General features: G+C 42.8%; 1 protein-coding gene across 6 annotated transcripts in view; it reads left to right on the top strand.

Moving 5' to 3' along the window:
• Positions 1–17,683, top strand: part of CTNNA2 (catenin alpha 2) — a 781,915-nt gene that overhangs the window by 313,601 nt on the left and 450,631 nt on the right. The gene's annotated exons all lie outside the window — the stretch shown is intronic.

The following is a 17,683-nucleotide window of genomic DNA, read 5'->3' as shown; positions in this document are numbered from 1 at the left end:
GGCCGCCCTGCTATGCCCCTGCCCCAGGTCAATTGAAACCCTGGGGCAAGGGAGCATGTGAAGTCTCCTCCTCCCACCAGGGGTGTGCGGCATCTAGAGGGAGCCACCATCTATTCAAGATGGTTGATGGTTCCTTTTAGGAGCTGCAATTGGCCTGGGGGCGGGGGAACGTGCAAAATTTCCTTCCCCAGCCAGGGGACACATAGTGCCTAGAGGTGCCCCTTCTACCCGAGGCCTCACCCTTTCTGGGGGCAGAGCTGGCCCACTACCACTACGCACAATTTGAGAAGTTGCCCCCCTGCATAAATTATTGCCCACTCCTTGCAGAGGATGGCGTGAAGACCAAGATCAGGACTTGAACAGGGCTGACTATGTTTTGTGTAAAACAAACAAAAAAAAACCCACCACTTTTGTTTGTTTTAAAGCTGCTGCCTATTAATTTGTTGACTTATAGTTCTTGTGTTCTTCTATGGCTTGTATTATCTGGTATTGCAGGTCAGACTAGAGGATCGCAGTAGTAAATTCTGGCTTTAACATCTTTTATGTTGGGTAGAAGGTAGGTTTTTTTATATATCTCTCTCCCTTCCCCCCCCCCCCAAAAAAAAATCCTACTCGCTTGTTTTTGGTAGACTTTCATTGAAGGGTTGTTGTTTTTTCCTCCTGTCAATGGACAAATGACAGTTCTGTTACATAAATATGTTACTGTGGGCCAGCATTAACTTTATTGGCTCCTCAGACTTTATGCTATCTCCCTCACAAAGAATGTAGGTTTCACCTCTTTGCTAATAGGGAGACAGTGTCTCTGAAGGAAAGACATTTTAACACACAGAATTGTAGAAATGTCGAGTTGAATTGGCCACTGATATTTGCTTACAGTAGAATCCTGGAGTTTTAAACTGACCAGTCAATCCCAAACCACATTTAGAACTGTAAGTACGTGTTCAGGCAGCAGTAGAGACAAAAACCAATCAACCAACCAAAACCCCACAGAGTACAGTACCATCTGAAACAAACTACTAAAAAAAAGGGGGGGGGAAGTGGCATTTTCTTCTGCATAGTAAAGTTTCAAAGCTGTATTAAACCAATGTTCAATTGTAAATCTTTGAAAAAAATCATAACATTTTGTTAAGAGTCGGAAACATGTCCGAATTATGTGTTTGCAACTCTGAGGTTCTAATGTCCTTGAATTATTCCATTTGGTAGTAATCATCTGTGTTTATTATACTGAGTTGCATGTTTCCGACTACTCATCATTAAGTCAGTTATTGCAACTTTAGTGGGTTATTTCCATCCTGTTTTGCTCTGTGTCACAAATTATGGGTGAACTTATACTATATATCACTAGTATATTTTAATTTATATGTCACTAGTATATTTTAACTATTGCTGATGGCAACCCATATATCAGTATAAAAATGTCATCTGTAACATGTTTTCTCTGCCATTTCAGTGACTGAAAATACTGAAAAAAATGATTATATTGTTATAGAAAACTGTCATTTCAAGTGTTTTTTTCAATATAAGGTTGTCAATGCTTTATGCACAGTGTAATTTCGGAGATCCATCAATTACTATTAGTTTCAGGTTTTAAAAAAATGGTCTTATCACTGTTACTTTTGGGTTCCTCTTCCACATTGTACTAAATCACCATAAAAAACCCTAGTTTTGCTGTGTTTTTATTGCAAAATAAAAATGTTTTGCTGACACCTTTTGCAAATGATACTGCTTCATAATAGGTTTTAATTTTAGCACTGCTGAAAGGCAGATATTCATGTTCATTCTGGCTATTCAAGAGTACACAGTTAATGACATTAATTAGGGATAATCTAATACTGCACTCTTTATAATTGTGTAGTGTCTAATTTTATATGTAGATCATGAGAGGATTATTGAAAAAAATGAAATAAGTTTGATGATTGCACCTTAATGCAATTCTAGGTAAGCCAAAGGGAGAAGTGCTACAGGTGGCAAAACAGTTGTTTTAATAATGTCCAGGAATTATTTAAACAACAAAGAATTTGGAAGATTGTTGTGGTAGGGTGTTGACTGAAACAAATTAGGCAATAAACCTCTCAGCATTCTTGATGTCTTCATTTAGTAGCTCCACTTCCCTGCTAAGTAGAGGACCTACAATTTCATTCATCTTTTTTGGAAGCTGGAAAGCTGTAACACAAGCTTTTCAAGTGTGTTTGATTGAACTCCCCTCCCTCCTCCATCCCTGCATCACAGAAGGTGCAGAGAACTCCACCTACCTTTCCTTTGCCACAACTGAACAACTATTGAGGAGGCACAGTGAATGGCTGTTGCTTCTCAAGAAAGAGAGGAAGTGGGGAATGTTTCCAGCTATTTGGAGTAGCTTAATAACCTGCTGATCATGATAGGTAGCTTCATTTTCTGATTTGAAGAAAACTAAAAGTCAAAGGGAGAAGTCACAATTACAAGTCACTACACCCAAATGGTAAGAGGAAGAGGAAACAGAGCCATGCAAATATGTGGATATAAAGTGGACATCAGCAGGTATCCACATCCGTGGATGTCAGTGAGAATATCCACGACTCATTTTTGCTGCTACAGATGTAGATGCAGATACAAATCTATTGTATCCATGTAGGGCTCTAAAGACACAGAGTGAAGAAGAGTTCAATGTGTTTTGACATGTTTTAATCAGCTTTTCTTGATGCTAAAGTAAAATGTTAAAAATAGGGTAATCCTGTTCTCTGGGAAGTTTATTTGTTTTCTTTCTAAAAGGTACCTTGATATAATATTTAATGTGGTTGGTAAATACATTTACTTCCAAATAGCATTGTGGAAGTGGGTCCATTAGCTTTTCCTAATTTACCTGAATAACTATGTTTATATTATTCCTTTCACAATTGACATTTTCTTTTCTCCGTGGGCATGCTACGTTCAGAAACCTCAGCGTCTTTGGAGGGCTTTTTCCCCCTCCTCCTTGAGTTAATACTCAATATACAGGTAATTCAGAATGTAGTATGTGGCACATAATTTCAATCACACATCTGTGTAACATTTTGATTGTGTATAGATTGCTATGGGGCAGAGTTTTCTCCTGATGGATTGACATGGTGCAAGAAGTGAGGCTGTTAGTAAACTATATCAACCAGATAGCACACTTTTGCTTGGCCCAGACACCAAATGAACACACACATTTTATTACATGAACCAAACTATACAGTAAAACTCCAGTGGTCCGGCATCCAGTGGTCCGGCACTCCTGATGGTCCGGCACCATCTGGAACCCAGAAGTGCTCCAGGCACCCAGACAATTGGATCTGCTCTGCTCCCGGCTTCCCCGATTCAGCCGCTGCTGAAACTGACCAGCAGCTGACTCGGGGAAGGCAGGGGCAGAGCAGCTGCGGTGCTGCCAGGTTGGTCCGAGGGGCGGCGCTACGGGTCCAACCGGGCAGCACCCCAGCTGCTCTGCCCCAGGCGTCCCAAGTCAGTCGCTGCTGAAACTGACCAGTGGCTGACTACAAGAAGCCCGTGGCAGAGCATGCTATGCCCCGGGCTTCCCAGAGTCAGCCGCTGGTCAGTTTCAGCAACGGCTGACTTGAGGAAGTCTGAGGCAGAGCAGCTGGGGTGCTGCCAGGTTGGTCCTGCAACGTCGAGGGGCGCATCCCCCCACTCCACCCTAGACCTGTCATAGCTCCCCCTTCCTATAGTCCGGCATATCTAATAATCCGGCACCCCCTGGGTCCTAAAGGTGACGGATTATCATAAGTAGAATAACTGACAATGAAGTAGAACGGTAAGGCAGAAGATCTTTTGTAGAAAGTGTTAAGAGTACACCCCTTTCTCGGAGTGTAGTTATAATGAAAATTTAACAGCTTTGGTGTAAACAAATGACTTGGCATACTTAATTTGTTTTAACAGTCCTATATTTAATCTGGTTATATCAATATGTGGATGTGTTTTATAAGTAATATCATAAAAATATCTCTGTTCATGTCTTATCTTGTTTACGAGAATCCAGTGATAATTTTGAAATAGAAAAGTGTTTTATGAATAATGTTGTTTTCATTAAGCATAATGTCTGAAGTAGTCACGTAACCGAGGAGGCATGTGATAATACTAACAAAGGCTGTATCTACACTATTCTTCTGTTTGGACTATGAGGGTGAATAGTAGTGCATACCAAAGTGCTGTGCTGCATCTCTATGTGGATGCTGCAGTGTGTAGAGCCCTGCAGATTTGTGGATATCCATTTTACCTCTGCAGGTATTCGCAGATATGGATGCAAATAGCCGCAGCTCATTCTTGCAGACACAGAGGTGGATACAGAATTTTGTTGCTGTGCAGGGCTCTAGTGTTGTGAACTAATAGAGTCCTCATATAGAATCATAGAATACTAGGACTGGAAGGGACCTCGAGAGGTCATCGAGTCCAGTCCCCTGCCCTCATGACAGGACCAAATACTGTCTAGACCATCCCTGATAGACATTTATCTAACCTACTCTTCAATATCTCTAGAGATGGGGATTCCACAACTTCCCTAGGCAATTTATTCCAGTGTTTAACTACCCTGACAGTTAGGAACTTTTTCCTAATGTCCAACCTAAACCCCCTTGCTGCAGTTTAAGCCCATTGCTTCTTGTTCTATCCTCAGAGGCCAAGATGAACAAGTTTTCTCCCTCCTCCTTATGACACCCTTTTAGATATCTGAAAACCTCTTCTTCTCTTTTCTAAACTAAACAAACCTAATTCCTTCAGCCTTCCCTCATAGGTCATGTTCTCTAGACCTTTAATCATTCTTGTTGCTCTTCTCTGGACCCTCTCCAATTTCTCCACATCTTTCTTGAAATGCAGTGCCCAAAACTGGACACAATATTCCAACTGAGGCATAACCAGTGCAGAGTAGAGCAGAAGAATGACTTCTTGTGTCTTGCTCACAACACACCTGTTAATGCATCCCAGAATCATGTTTGCTTTTCTTGCAACAGCATCACACCGCTGACTCATACTCAGCTTGTCGTCCACTATAACCCCTAGATCCCTTTCTGCCGTACTGCTTCCTAGACAGTTGCTTCCCATTCTGTATGTGTGAAACTGATTGTTCCGTCCTAAGTGTAGCACTTTGCATTCATCTTTATTAAACTTCATTCATTTATCTCAGACCATTTCTCCAATTTGTCCAGATCATTTTGAATTTTGACCCTATCCTCCAGAGCAGTCGCAACCCCTCCCAGGTTGGTATCATCTGCAAACTTAATAAGCGTACTTTCTATGCCAATACCTAAATCGTTGATGAAGATATTGAACAGAGCCGGTCCCAAAACAGACCCCTGCAGAACCCCACTTGTTATACCTTTCCAGCAGGATTGTGAACCATTAATTACTACTCTGAGTATGGTTATCCAGCCAGTTATGCATCCACCTTATAGTAGCCCCATCTAAGTTGTATTTGCCTAGTTCATTGATAAGAATATAATGCGAGACCATATCAAACACCTTACTAAAGTTTAGGTATACCACAGATGCTGGCCCCTGCTGCTGGCCTCCTTGCATAGAGTGAAGGGTGGAGGGAGGGCAGCGACAGGAGGCAGCAGGAGCCAGCAAATGCATATACAGGGGGACCAGCTTCTGCTCCCGATCCCCCGGCGAATGAAGCTTCCAGCTGCTGCTGCCAGTTCCCCAGCAGTCACGTGTGTGGGTTACTGTACATCCATGTAGCTGAACTTACAGGAAAAAATAGACTAGTACTATTAGAAACACTAGCTTAGAATCAACTATCTTTGGCTGCAAGGAGACATTTTAGCTGTCAGAGATTTGGGAGAGATTGAAGTAACCCTTTTTCCTCAAAAGACTGTTGTTCATTATGATATTTTACAGAAAAACGGAGGAAAATGACAATTGAATGCAAGTGCAATTAACTGAGGAGGGAGTCCACTCAAGAGAAAGGTGTTGCAGTACAGCCGAATGTTAAATATCCCACAGGGGCTTTGGGCAGAAGAAGTGGAGCTGCCCCCAGGGTGTGGTGCACCCCAACCACACCCAGAGTGTGCGGCACGGGGTTCTTGCAGCTATTTAAAGGGCCCAGGGCTCCAACCACAGCTGCTGTCACGATAGTAGCAGCAGTGGCTGGGAGCCCCAGGCCCCTTTGAATCGCTGGGCCCCACACCGACTAACCACTCCTTATCTCTCTCCCGCACCCTCATCGGCAGGCCTGATATCCAGTAGCTTCCTTTCAGTCAGACTGCTTATACAGTACATACTGTTTAAAGAATATGTCCAAAAGCAGATTGCTGTGCTTCTTATCCTCAGATAAATTCATCATTGATTAGTAAGCAGAATCGTACAACTGTGTGAAGCTACAGAAGCTGGGGGGCAAACCAAGCATAGTAGGTCAGTTCTTCTATGGCAGATCATAATCTTATGTTGCTCAGTGGGGTCTGTTGGACAGAAACTTGCGCTACATTTTTGCTAGCACTGGTAAATAATATTTTATGCCTAGGTACCACTTTCCATCCCAGGTCTCAAAGCACTTTGCAGACATTAATGAAGGAAGCCTCACCACATCCCTGTGACACACACGAAGCCAGCAATTTTAGTTCTGATTCTACAAGATGGAAATTGAGTACCAAAGCAGTTAAGTGACTTGCCAGCATCACACAGGAAGTCTGTCAGAGCAGTGATTAGCACCGGGGTGAAAGTCATTGCCAGCTATGTTGAGGTCCTTGGCAAGTTAAGGCAGCAACGCTGGCCCTCAGAAAGGGCAGAGCCCTGGATGGAAGGGATGGGGATGGAGGACAGATTTCTCCAGCCAGTCCTTCTGTTCGGTGCTACTGCAGTGACTGGAAGCCTCAGGGCTAAGCACAGTGGCAGCCTGGGGCTCTGGTGGTGATTTGAAGGGCCTCTGTTGTGGCTGCTGTGATAGTAGTGCCTGGAAGCCCCAGACCTTTTTAAATCACCAGGGCAGCTTCCCCGTTTCCCCTGGTAGGGTCCAGCAGGATTGCTGACAGAAGGAGAGCAAAAGGGGCAGCGACATTAAAGCGCTGTCACAGCAGGGCTTTAACATCAGCTGTGTACGGGCCAGTGCTGGTGGCTGGTTTTTACTGGTACGACTTACCATCCCCTACCGATCCACTTTCACCCCAGATTAAAACTCTTTCTGGCTCCCAGGCCTGTCTGTCCTTAGAAGGACAAAGCAAACACAGAAGAGACATTTCCATCTGCAAGTATTTGAAGGACCTACAGGAAAGGAGAGCATGGTTAGTTTGTTACAGGCCTGTGTAATGAGGTATGAGATTAAACTGAGAAGAAAGAACATTTAAATTAAGTGTCTGGGAATGTTTTCCTAACAAGAAGATGTAGTAGACCTCAAAATCTCCTCAGGGAACTGGATGTGGCGTCATTGTTTATAACAACGCCAGAGATATAGGAGGCCTATACGAGTAAGGCTGCGAGTCTGTTGCGGCGGTCACGGAAGTCAAAGCTTCCATGGTTTTCATGACATTTTGCAGTTGCAGCTGCAGCAGCCAGTGTGGCTTGAGCAACTGGTTCCTGGCTGAGCCATGTGAGCCATTGCTGGAGCAGCCACACCACCCACTGCTCGGCCTGGACAGCTGGCCTCAGGGGCTGCCCGAGCAGCAACTAGGGATGTCTAGTCCCAGTGGCCAGCCAGAAGGGCTGGTCCTGCTCCTCCTCCCCGCAGAGCAGTGGGGCCCTAGGACAACTAAGATTTAGCTAGTGGTTATAGTAAAAGTCATGGGCCGGTCATGGGCTGTGATTTTTTTTTTATTGTCCATGAGTTTTTCTAAAAATACCCCTGAGTAAGTCTTAGCCTTGAATAAAAGCAACACAGGTTTGCATGGAGGCTGTGTCAACCTCGCATGTCCCTTGTGGACAAGGTTCCCTCTAACTTGCATGGCAGCCCGGCCCTGAAGCTGCATATTGAGCCCCTTCTAGCCAGGTGCTCAGGACTGCCTGGTGGGGGGACGGGCACTTCTCCCTCAGCGACAGCAGCAGCTCCCTGCTGAGGACAGAGCAGCGAGTCTCTCCCACATGTTTGGGACATGTCCCTTCCTTCCCGGGTGGGGGAGACTCACTGTTGTGTCCTCAGCAGGGAGCTGCTGCTGTCGTTGAGGGAGAAGTGCCCCTCCCCCAGGCAGGCAGATCGATGCACGGCAGCCCTGAGTCCCCGGGCCGAGCTCATTAAGCAGCCGCAGGCCGTGCTGTCACGCAGCTCAGAGGGAACCTTGCTTGTGTACAGTTGGATTTTGCCCATGTGACTTTCATCAACGAGGTATATACTGAAGATTTCAGAAGCGCTCCATTTTTATAGATTTATATTTGAAAATGTGATGTATAAGGGGAGAGCAGGCCTGTTGAAAATGCTAATTGTCAGTCACATTTTGGAGCAATGGAGCTATTTTTTGAATGTAGTGAACCTCAACAGGTTGGCAGACGTGTTGGGCTGTTGGTGCTTAAATGAGCCTGCCTGGTCTAGTAGTGAGACTAACAGTCAGTAGAAGAGGGCGGAGTAGACGATGTTTATTTTAAATAGGCAATTAAACTGTCATCAATATTATTAAGGCTAACTGCTCAATAGACACCCTTCACGTCATTTCCTAAGTTAGCAGGTTTGAACCTGCCTCGTTGTTGTTTTTGTTGACGTGGGATTAAAAAAAAAAAATCAACAGAGCCTCTCCAGGTAAGGGCTCTGCGGGATAGCTCTGTTAGTCTGTAACCAGAAAAAATGACGAGTAGTCCTGTGGCACCTTAGAGACACAAGAGAGAGAGAATCATGAACTTTCATGAGCTTTTCTCTCTACTCTCCTCCTCTGAGGAAATGGGTTTTATCTCTGTCTATATTGCTACATTCACCGACCCCTCTTCCCCCCCGGGAGTACACAGCCCTTCCCACCCAGGGTTGAAGCTGCACCAGCTCTTCCCCTGACCTCTGTCCAAGGCAGCTTTGGCTCTTCCCTTTCAGCCTTGGCTCCCTACTCCCTGGGTCCAGGCCATGCCAGCCCCAGCTCTCCCCGCCCCAGTGACAGCATGACGCGATGACATCACTCTGTTGTCCCACAGGAATATATATATTGTAAAATAATAAAAAATGTTCCTGTGGGATGACAGTGTGACATCATCACATCTTCAGTAGCCACATGCTGCCACTACTGCCTGCACCAGGTCCCATCTGCCCTGCCCCTCATGCTGTGTCAAGTCCCCTCTGCCATCTGAGCCCGCTTTCCCCCCAAGAATCCCCACATCCCCTCTGCCATCTGAGCCTGACCCCCCCCCCCAACTTCCCCAACCCTTTTGCCGAAACCCCTCACCCCAGCCTGCTCCTTCCCCCTCCTCTCTGGCCAGACACCTATCCCCAGCCTGCTCCTTTACCCTCTCCTGCTCTTGCAGCCCCCTCCCCAGCCAGACTCCTACCCCCAGCGCACTTCTGCCTCCTGCCTCCTGGCCATACACCTACCCTCAGAGAGAGCGGGGTTCATGAGCTACAGGACAACTTGTTGAACATAAGGGCTGATGGCTCCTCAAATTTCCTTATGTTATAAGATGATGTCATAACCAAACTCCACACTAAAGAGGTCCTTCTCCCCAATATATCAATACCTCAACTCCAGAATCACTAATAAACTTATCTTCATAGTTGTTCACTCCTCAAATCCTCAGCATTGATGCCCTCGGGCCAACTTGGTGTGGTTTGTGTGGGAATTCTACCACATGCAACTGCTCAACTACTGAATCTCTAAGATTGACAACTTCCCTTTCTTTCCTAGCTGCTAATAGTCACCAATTGGATGCCACTCTTAACGTGGAAATGTGGGTTTAATTAGTTTTGCCACAGGTCCTCTTTCCTACTTATTTAGGTCCCCTTACTTCTCTCAATATGCTGGTCTGCACTTGTAATCCTGTGCTTTGTGCAGCTGCTTGTTTCTTAGGAAGTCAGTGGAATGATGTACGTGAACAAAGCGAGCAGGATTCGGCTCATATTCCATTTGCTTTGTAAAAGGAAAGGTTTAAATGAACACATGTAGAAAGAAAGAGACTTGTATGGGGGTGGGGAGCAGTGAAACTATGGAAGTGAGAGCGCGAGAGTACTGGAAAAAGGACTGAGAGAGAACTGCTGGTAGGCTTATGAAGCCTGGCCTATATTGGAGTTATTAATGTAAAAAGACATGTTGACAGGTCATCTGGACAAGATGAACTACTCTTGCTCAATATAGATGAATCACGTATCTGTTCAAGAACAGATGGTTCTTTCAAAAATTGTCATAGGCCTTTCACATTCAATTCTGACCCAAAAATATATGAGGTGTTTACGTATTAGCCACTCAAGAATAATTTAATATATCCAAAATGTCCAATATATCCAAATCTCTTAAAGGAACAAGGTCCCTCACCAAAGGCTCTTGTGTAAATTACATGGCCATGGGATAAGAGGGAAGGTCCTTTCTTGGATTGAGAACTGGTTAAAAGACAGGAAACAAAGGGTAGGAATAAATGGTCAATTTTCAGATTGGAGAGGGGTAACTAGTGGTGTACCCCAAGGGTCAGTCCTGGGACCAATCCTTTTCAACTTATTCACAAATGATCTGGAGAAAGGGGTAAGCAGTGAGGTAGTAAAGTTTGCAGATGATACCAAACTGTTTAGGATAGTCAAGACAGAAGCAGACTGTGAGGGACTCCAAGAAGATCTCACCAAACTCAGTGATTGGGCAACAAAATGGCAAATGAAATTTAATGTGGATAAGTGTAAAGTAATGCACATCGGGAAAAATAACCCCAACTATACGTACAGTATGATGGGGGCTAATTTGGCTACGACAAATCAGGAAAGAGATCTTGGAGTTATTGTGGACAGTTCTCTGAAAACTTCCACACAGAGTGCAGCGGCGGTCAAAAAGGCAAATAGGATGCTAGGAATTATTAAGAAAGGAATAGAAAATAAGACCCAGAATATCTTACTGCCCCTATATAAAACTATGGTACGCCCACATCTTGAATACTGTGTACAGATGTGGTCTCCTCACCTCAAAAAAGATATTTTGGCCTTGGAAAGGGTTCAGAAAAGGGCAACTAAAATGATTAGGGGTTTGGAACGGGTCCCATATGAGGAGAGGTTAAAGCGACTGGGACTTTTCAGTTTAGAAAAGAGGAGACTGAGGGGGGATATGACAGAGGTCTATAAAATCATGAGTGGTGTAGAGAGGGCAGATAAAGAAAAGTTATTTATTATTTCCCATAATAGAAGAACTAGAGGACACCAAATGAAATTAATGGGTAGCAGGTTTAAAACTAATAAAAGAAAGTTCTTCTTCACACAGCATGTAGTCAAGCTGTGGAACTCCTTGCCAAAGGAGGCTGTGAAGGCTAGGACTATAATAGATTTTAAATTGAAGCTGGATAAATTCATGGAGGTTAGGTCCATAAAAGGCTATTAGCCAGGGGATAAAATGGTGTCCTTGGCCTCTGTTTGTCAGAGGCTGGAGAGGGATGGCAGGAGACAAATCGCTTGATCATTGTCTTCGGTCCACCCTCTCTGGGGCACCTGGTGCTGGTCACTGTTGGTAGACAGGATACTGGGCTAGATGGACCTTTGGTCTGACCCAGTACGTCCGTTCTTATGTTCTTATGTTCTTAACATGTCTCTTGTCATTCCATTAGCTGCTTAGTTTAGTTACAAAATAATTTGAGGTTAATTGCTAAAATTTTAAGAGCTATGTTATTTGTCCTAAATGTTGGAACTGGATATGCACTGAGAGTTATCCAGTATATACAGTTTTCTGAAGATAATTCAGGAAATATAGTGTATTGGTTCTTGAATTCCTTGTTACAGGCATCTCAGAGTACTTTGTGGTAGGAGCTAATGCTTTCTGCATTATTACTCACCTCAGGAAATCCTGATGTCAGAAGGTTAATTGAGTAAGCAGTGTTAGCTATGGGTTAAAAATGTGACACAAGTAATGTCCAGTAGGCTAATTGTTATTGGTTTATTAGAGTGGCATTGCTACCATGTTCTGCTCTGAGCATACCATCAGAACTTCTGTTATAAACCCAGATTTTTTCCCTGGTGGTAGTTGAGCAATGTACATTCTTTGAGGCTTGATGACTTTGAGGCTCATTGTCCGGTGACCATTTTATTTAAGAGATAATTACAAGCATGTAACTTTTGGGGGAAGCACTTTAAAATAATAACTAAAAAGAATAATATAATTTGCAAAATCTGAGAGCTTTTTCATATTGTTAGTTGAGAATGGACAGACAAATAAGAGAATAAAAAATGTTGGAACCGTTGAAATAACGTGCACTTGAGATCAGGTCTTTGCGTATGTAAATCAAAATTTGTCTACATATTTTCAGACGTTTTCTAACTTTTCCAAAGACAATATACATCTTATTTACATAGTAATTACAAGATACTATAAACAATTTTGATCTTGAGATAAATAAACCACTTCTGCTCAAATGTTGAACCAGTGGTCAAATGTGAATAGTTCAATTAAACACTGTAGTCAACATTTCTAAAATTATTGCCTGTATTCTATGATCCTAAATACATATTTAGGCACCTGAAGTCAAGGTTTTTGTGAGTACTTGATATCTACCAAAAAAAGACCAGCTTACTTAGGCACTTGGAACCATAGGGATCTGATTTTAGGCCCGCAAGCATAAAAAATGTGTCTATTAATTTGAAAATTGAGGCAAGGGACAAAAAAAAGAGTAATCTTAAAAACATCTTTGTCTCCAAATATAAAAGCAATACAGTAAATTAAGCATCAGTGTGGATTAGGCATTAATGGTGGATTAAGTGCTAAACTTGCCATACCGTGTTCTTAATTTACATTTTTGGAGAGTTGTACTAACAGTGTGCATAGTATATAGTGTGCTTTGAATCTTTCAATGTGTGTTTCAGAGTTTGGAGTAAAAGCCTTAGATGCATGGATACTTGATTCAGCTGAGATAGAAGATAACTAGGTGGTTCATGTAGGTCAACTATGCATTAAAATCTATATACAGGTATTTGGAGCTCCCACCTGCCCCCTCCTCTATTGCCTCTGAGAGAAGCAGCCCTAGGAGCCAGCATGTGCGGAAAGCAGGCATAAAAGCCGTCTTCCAGTATGTATTGGCTCCCACCTGCTCGCCCTGCTGCATCTGTGGCAAGGTGAGAGGGGGAGAGGAAAAGCTGGCTCCCCATGGGTATTGGCTCCTGCCTGCCCGCCTCACCCTCTGTGCTGCTGTCTCTATCAGAGGCAGCAGCACGGGGTTGGGAGGGCAGACAGTTCCATGGGAACAGGCATGCGTGGGAAGCGTACTTAAAAGCTAGCTGCCCCTGGGCACCGGCTCCTGCCTCCTCCCCACACTGCCTCTGATACAAAGGCAGCATGGTGTGTGTCGGGGGGTGGGGTGCATGTAGTCATTAGGATTAACTAATAAGGCCAGTATCGGTTAATCGTTTAAATGTCTATACACTGACATCCATATCAGCAATTGCAGCATGTGGAGAAAACATCAAGGGTTCTCAAAACATGTTGAAGAATATAACAGTATATCAGCCTTTGAGAAGGTTGTGTCAACCTTACTTAGCAGCCTCTGGGCTTTTCTGTATCTATGTCCATTTACTTTGTGCAAACAATTGGTGTATGCATTTTTTTCCATTACCTTTAAAGTTATATGAAAAGAGGCTGGACTCTTCTCAGTTAACTTTAAATACAAAATCCTTAACTCAGTCCAGTTTTATCTTTGGGACCACCAACAGTGATTCTATAACATAGGGCAGGGGTGTCCAAACTTTTTTCAACGAGGGCCAGATTTGATGAAGTGAACATGCGTGAGGGCTGACCATTTTGCCTGACATTCTTTGAACCATTAAAATTAAATGCAAATTAACTATTTTATGCAAAGTTTATTGCAAACAGCATACTTTTCATTTTGTCATATGGATGACAAATCTAAACAGGTGTTAAATCACTCTGCCTTTCATATCTGAAGGCCAGATGAAAAAAAAATCCATGAAGCTGAAATATATGTCAGGAACATTGTAAAGTATATTACATATTATTGGTAATAAAGGTTGTCTGTCAACTTTTAAGTTCAAAAAATATGAACAGGAACATAACACCAAGTATACATGTTGTGTCCAAATATATTTATAACTGATTTAGACCAACTGACATTAACTGAGATTTTACAATGTATTCATCTCAATACATATGGATTCGTTGGGGGCCATAAAAGATAGATATTGCCAAATTACCTGTGGGGCCGTATTAAACCGGAACACGGGCCGCAATTGGCCCGCGGGCCGGACTTTGGACATGCCTGACATAGGGTGTTTAATTATACCCGTATTTAATTCAGTTCAGAAATTATCCAGAAACCGTGGTCTGTGGAATGCCAGTGGAATTGAATATGTCCCTATATTTCCTTTTCCAAATGCTGCTTTTACATGATCGGTTTTAGAACTGCTATTCTGAGCATATTTAAATGTTTGCAAATATGGGTTTGCACAATACATACTAGTTAAATTTGCATAATTATATAATAGGTTATTGTCTTATTTTCACTTACACAGTTCTCTGAGGGATTTGTGTTTTTTTAAACTTAAAGGTTATTTAATCTTCTGCATTCATTGCTATAGAGATACTAAAAATATAAAAAACTGTGGGAACAAGATGAAAAGAGAAGGACAAAGAAATAGAGACAAAACAGCAAAGAAAAGATACATATAGTTCTTCCCTCGTTCGAGATGTTCATTGTTTCTGCTTTAGAAATGGGATCATTTTTAGACATGCTGTCATCTTTACACCTGCAACAGACCTTAGCAGAGTTCATTTAGCTGAAAATGACAATTGTTCACCTATTCAATACAAATACTCCTCAGTTCAGTAACTCCCTTTTCCACGAATTGGTCTCATTATAGTTGAGTTCCCACTGTGGTAATTGCTTAACCTAGAAGTACACAGACCTATAATGACTGCTTCTGTTTTGGTGTCCCAAATGTACCCTGCATTCTTCCTGTATTGTTGTGAATGGGTCCGGCTACAAAGCCTTCCTGGGACAGATATTTCTGAAAAGTTTAGTTAAGAGACTGAAATTTTTAACTATACCTATATCTCCATTTCTCTGGATAATTTATGGCCTTCACTGTTTTTAGAGCCAAATAATAGCACGCCGGACACAATGCAGTTTCTATCCAACTGCCCTTAACTGTACCTATGAGTCTCTTATCACTAGCTGGAACCAACAGTTTCCTGTTGTTTTTCTTCACCCAGGTATTACTCTTCCAAGAGTGTCCTCTATTGGTAAATTTGTATATAGTGACAAGATAAGGTGTCAGTAGATGGCACTCATAATAATAGAGTATGGGTTTTATAGGACCAATAACACTGTGCAGTGTAATTGGCTTCTTTTGTGCAACTTTGTCTTAATAATTATGCTGGTTGGCCTGTGGGCTTGGTTACACCTCCAGTGGTATGTTGGCCAATCCTGTTAGCTCTCAGCTGTCAATGTTGCACCAACTATGGTGGATAACTTCCTGTAGATTTGAGAAAACAGATGTCATAAGTCCTACTTTCAGCTCTTCTGTCCATTAACTTCACATAATATCTGCCTGAGATATACCTTTGTTTGATGCAAATTAGGCCCACTGGTGGACCTGTCTGGAGAACAGTCTGTTCTGCCACAGTCCCTTTTCTCTCTACTCTCTATTCTTCCCATATTGGGGCCTCTGGAAGGTTCCTGACATCCCCTTCCTCCTCTTATGCCAAGAGTATGATGGGTGGCAGATCCAAGAGGTAGCAGATAGGGAAGTGAAAGGTTAACCAATAAGCATCACCCTTAATGTGAAAGGGTAAGCGTAGGGGGCTGGAGCATCTCCCCGCCTGCCACAGTCAGGGGACTGCTCTAGTCCCATGGGGCCAATGTGGACAGGCTGCTCCATCCTGCGATGGTTGGAGCTATGCCAGCCCTGCCTGTAGCAGGCAGGGAGCTGCTCCAGCCCAGCTGGGCTATAGCAGCCCCACCCTTACCCCCTTTTACTCAGTTAATTGGTTAAACCTTACATTTAATTGGTTAATCAATTGAACAGGATTTAACATTCCTAGTAGCATGTCAAGGCTGTTCCCCACTCTGGCGCGATGAATGCAGAATCCACAAAAGCAACCCCAAAACCTGATCTCTACAGGCTTTGGTACAAAAACTCCCCCCAAAATTCCAATACCCAGATTTTGGGGAATCCGCTGCATTCAGTAGCTTTACACTTCAGTGATATACAATATGGAATGGAAACCAGGCAGCAGACTGATGAATTCAATGTTGCATGCAGGAATACAAAGTAAGCACAATTTTGCCATTTCAGAAAGAAGTGGGCAGAGAATGCACATCACAACATTTTTCATTTGTCTTTGCTTCATCTTCAAAACAGGGCTGAAAATGTTACTCGTGCAACTTGCAACTATTTCAAGGTTATTTTAGTGTAACTCTCTTGAAACTGTCAATTACAAGGATGTAGAATTTATTTACACGATACAGATTTTAAATAAGGTTTTATGCAGACACCCGTCTTTCACTCCAACATGTCTATAAGTTGTTATTGTCCTGTCTCTGCCTCCCTGTCTGTTTTTGTCTTCAATAATGTGGTATATACAGTCTACTACTGCAGCATTAACTCTTTCCCATCCTTGTATGACTTCTCCCTACACGGGGAGATCTACACTGGGAGACATTCAGGTCAGGAATCATTTCTGTCTTTTAGTACCTTAGGGAAGTTTAACTCACATTTGCTCTGTGAGCAATATAAAAATTCCTCTCTCATCTATGTTGCCCAGGAGATCCCCACAAGTGAAGTATAGTTTATGGCAGTGGTTTTCCCAATGGGTATGTCTACCGCAGAGGGTATGCAGAAGTCTTCCTTAGGGTATGTGAATTCCTCTAGATACTCATTTGGTTTTTCATCAGGCTACGTAAAAAACAATAGTAAACTCAGAACAAACTAAAATTTCATATAGACAATGACTTGTTTATACTGCTCTGAAATGTAAGTATGACATTTGTATTCCACTTGATTTATTTTATAATCACACAGTAAAATTGAGAAAAGTCAGATATTTTTCAGAAGTGTGCTCTGGAACTTGTATTTTTATTTCTGATTTTATAAGTAAGTAGTTTTTAAGTCAGGTGAAATTTGGGTGGTAAACAAAGCAAGTCAGACTCCTGAAAGGGGTACAGCAGTCTGGAGAGGGTGAAAGACACTGGCTTATGGCACAAAGGCAACAACTTTATTAAAACCATAGGAATGAACATAAACAAAGGAGAAAAGAAATGTACCAGCAAAAGATTTCTGCTGAGCCCAAGTATGAGCCATTCTATGGCTTAATTGACAGAGCCCAAGACCAAAATGGTTTCCAGCCAGTGATGCTGACTGGCTAGTACAGACCTGGATACTGAGATTTCTGCAAAGCTCAGCTACATTCCTCTAGAAATGGTTGGAGCAACTTCAGGGATAGACTCTGGGAAGTCTATGCCAGTGGGTCTTTTGATCCCAGTTACATCGGAGTTCTTATCTTCTCTGAGAGAAACTCTTCCCTGCTTACTATCCTGGGCCTGAACAGCCAAATAAATGTATCCCCTGCAAAGACTATATCCAGATAAAATTGCAGTACGTGTTTTGGAACACATGTAGCCTGGTTGTAATTCAGGTTTGACCAGA

The sequence above is a fragment of the Pelodiscus sinensis genome, chromosome 5, assembly GCF_049634645.1.
Source record: "Pelodiscus sinensis isolate JC-2024 chromosome 5, ASM4963464v1, whole genome shotgun sequence".
Taxonomy (NCBI): domain Eukaryota; kingdom Metazoa; phylum Chordata; order Testudines; family Trionychidae; genus Pelodiscus; species Pelodiscus sinensis.
Note: the sequence above shows the minus strand (reverse complement) of the source record. Positions and strands in the feature narration are given on the sequence as shown.